Source organism: Saccostrea cucullata, unplaced genomic scaffold (assembly GCF_032062105.1).
Source record: "Saccostrea cucullata isolate Sc308-1 unplaced genomic scaffold, CSIRO_AGI_Scuc_v1 ctg1480, whole genome shotgun sequence".
In the NCBI taxonomy this organism is placed as follows: Eukaryota; Metazoa; Mollusca; class Bivalvia; order Ostreida; family Ostreidae; genus Saccostrea; species Saccostrea cuccullata.
Genome location: NW_026940302.1, coordinates 75,001 through 79,190, shown reverse-complemented (window position 1 = coordinate 79,190; position 4,190 = coordinate 75,001).

The window sequence follows — 4,190 nt, the reverse complement described above, 5'->3', positions numbered from 1 at the left end:
CAGGTGCATGCACCTGCGCTGCAATCTGATTGGATATATATATACCTTTCAATGGCTATAACACCAAACAAGATGGGATTTAGAACACAGACAGACATAATAGACTCCAACAAGAAGGTTAATGGTCGTCTTGCACGTGCGTGCAGGTGTTCTTCACTCTAATTGGTTGAAACAAAAATTGAGATATCTTTTCTGTTTTTTGACGAAATGCTACGAAATTTAAAACATAAGCATACAATAGGATGTCCTGCAATATATGATATATAACAATTGTCATTTAATCAAGCGCATGGACGTGCGCTGAAATCTGATTGGCTTAAACTTTATATGGTTATAACTCCCTTGGTTTCCAACTAAACAGGATGGTATTTAGAATTAATATTGATAGACATAATGGACCCCTACGAGAATATATGGTCATCATGCACATGCTGCACGTGAAATGAGTAAAATTAAAAATTTGCTTAAACAAGTGTATATTTCTTTAATACTTTTGGATTAAATGGTTTGATATTAGGTCTATTTTAATATAAACACTGTATACACAGTGTAGAAAAGATAATATATACATTACCCACATGCATTCACATGAGCTCACATATAATGCTAAGATTTCTATATTTTTTATCACCTTCTGGGAAAACGTTGTTTTAGTCTAAAGTGCACAAAGTATGTCATATTTAATAGATCTTAAGGGAATATGGCACCAAAAGGGAGTTGGGGAGCGTTTGGGGAATATCTGTAACGGTCCCGGTTACAATTAGCCCTTGTTATCTTTATTACAGTCCCTGGAATTTCCTAACACTCTCTTCCTAAGGTGTAGGTGCAACAAAAGTATGACAGCAAAACATACATTGAAGTAGTGTACTGTAGAAAGGGCAATAAATATAATTCTTCTTGACGCATCTCAAAAATCTAGCAGTGTCCTCCTTAAGTAAAATCTCTGTGACAGTGAGGTCATTTACTGTACACAAGGATATTTCCTAACCCTGCTTTATTCTCGCCCCTTCCGCATGGTCAACAAATGGGAGAACTTATAACGGGGCCAATTCAAACTACACGGTATACATTCTTGAATGGAAATAAATGGCACGAGTCGAATTCAAAATGAGGCATATATGTAAGCAAGGGTAATAGGGCGAAAATAAGTTGGGCTAAAAATTACACAGTATTTACATACTTTCATTTATGTAACATATCCTTGCGTTCTGAAAAATTCAATGTAAGGCCTAGAAAATTAATTCCTTGGTTCTCAGGCTTTTTCTTTCAGAAAATATGAGGGAGGGAGGCTTCGACTTTTTTTAATTACCCCCGAAACATGATGAGGCAGCTTTCTACATGGTACAAAACTGCTGAAATTTAGGAGGGAGGTGATATGTTGTTTTTATTTTAATGAATTAGCAATCATAGGGGTCAATGAGGCACTTTTGGAAGAGATGAGGGAAGGCCTGAAAACCAAGATATTAATTTTTTATGGCCTAACATTTGGTATTAACAGATTGCACAATTCTAACCCACATTATAAAACACTACTTCCTCTATCCTGAACAAGAAATAACGAGTACAAAATTAGGCAATTTCTCTACATTTTATTTTATCTGACAGCAGAAAGGTCATACAATGCACAATTTTAATACATTGTTCAAATAGTCCTTTAAGCAGAGATTAGGCAAACACATTAAATGCAATGTCTGCAGTTTGGATCCTGAGAATTCAAATCTTGTGTGTTTTGTAACCGATTTTTATACTTCAGAAAATGGATGGGGTGCTTAACATGCTTCTTCTGTCCATTTATTAGACATAGGAACTGAAACTGTGTACATCATAAATTAAGTCTTACAAATTCTCATTTCAATACTTCTCAGTCAAATAAATATTAATGGGAATTTATAACAGTTGGAGAAAAGAATATACATAAAAACAGTACATTTGTGTCAAGAATATTATAAAAATGATGATTTGCATATTCAATTACTTACATTTACCCCCACATGCATATAAAATTATTTTTAAAAATAGGTCATAAGGTATTACGCTGAGTTTAACAAATCACTAAGAAATTGTCTGAAATTGGAAAGAAATCACAAGCAAATCACCCTTTTATAACACATTATAAGCAAATCATAGTCATCATTTTAGTAGAAAGTGATTTAAGCATGATTTGTTAAATGAATTGCTTACAAATCACTGAAACAAATCACTTATAAGTGATTTTAAAGTAATTTGTAGGTAATTTGTGAGTGATTTGTTTGAAAAAATTTTCACTTGGGTCGTCATGCACATGCATGCACGTGTGCTTTGCTGTGATTGGCTGAAATAAAAATCACAATATCTTCTTTAATTTTTGACTAAATGCTTTAACATTTTAGACAAAGTCATGCATTATTATGTCGTACAATATGATATATAACAATTGCCGTGAAAACAGGTGCATGCACCTGCGCTGCAATCTGATTGGATATATATATACCTTTCAATGGCTATAACACCAAACAAGATGGGATTTAGAACACAGACAGACATAATAGACTCCAACAAGAAGGTTAATGGTCGTCTTGCACGTGCGTGCAGGTGTTCTTCACTCTAATTGGTTGAAACAAAAATTGAGATATCTTTTCTGTTTTTTGACGAAATGCTACGAAATTTAAAACATAAGCATACAATAGGATGTCCTGCAATATATGATATATAACAATTGTCATTTAATCAAGCGCATGGACGTGCGCTGAAATCTGATTGGCTTAAACTTTATATGGTTATAACTCCCTTGGTTTCCAACTAAACAGGATGGTATTTAGAATTAATATTGATAGACATAATGGACCCCTACGAGAATATATGGTCATCATGCACATGCTGCACGTGAAATGAGTAAAATTAAAAATTTGCTTAAACAAGTGTATATTTCTTTAATACTTTTGGATTAAATGGTTTGATATTAGGTCTATTTTAATATAAACACTGTATACACAGTGTAGAAAAGATAATATATACATTACCCACATGCATTCACATGAGCTCACATATAATGCTAAGATTTCTATATTTTTTATCACCTTCTGGGAAAACGTTGTTTTAGTCTAAAGTGCACAAAGTATGTCATATTTAATAGATCTTAAGGGAATATGGCACCAAAAGGGAGTTGGGGAGCGTTTGGGGAATATCTGTAACGGTCCCGGTTACAATTAGCCCTTGTTATCTTTATTACAGTCCCTGGAATTTCCTAACACTCTCTTCCTAAGGTGTAGGTGCAACAAAAGTATGACAGCAAAACATACAGTACCCGCATCGTTATTCTTTACAATTCTATCGTGTTCTATCGTGCGTGTATCCTATCGTATCGTGCGTGTATCCTATCGTATCGTGCGTGTATCCTATCGTATCGTGTTTTCCGTTTATCAGGTTTTGCGTTTTCTATCGTGTTTTCCGTTTATCGTGTTTTGCGTTTTTCGTGTAGATCGTTTATCAGGTTCTATCGTGTATCATGTTTTGCGTTTATCGTGTTTATTCGGAAGCCCTCGCTTTTTATCTTTACTATGTAAAGAAACTACTGAGCTATTCCGAGTTTCTTTTTCGTTTTGTTAATAGAAATAAGATTAATTCAACCGGAAAAGAGAAAAAGACTTATCCCTTTCTTTTACATGAATATAAGAAATATTAAAGCGTAGAAAGAAAAAATAATTAATCGCGTATTTCATGAATGAATAAATCAATTTATTAATAAATAATTAATTAAACAAATAAAATAATTATATCATGGTAAAGCAGCGAGTAATTGTCAAAATTTAAACAGTAACTCTATTTTTCGGAAATGAAATTATAAGTAGATCGATCAACTGGTCTATTTCTTTAAAAAATATAATTTATCGAATAGTATGATATATTTTGTCAAATTTAAATACTATTAATATGATTTTCTCAAATGAATCGGAGTTACCGGAGAAAGATTTTTGGTAAGCTACGATGTTCGCGTAGACAAAAAGCAAATAAATAAATAATAAGCATGATATTGAAATGTGTCTTTTTTTCATGCAATATTGTGTTTTTCCTTGTTTATCGTCTGATAACGTTAGAAATATGTTTACGCGTCTGACCTGCATTTATGCACAATTATTTAAAGTCTTGATGTTACCAATATAATATAACATAAGAAAATGATCCAGATTATTTTAACAACGATGGCCGTATAC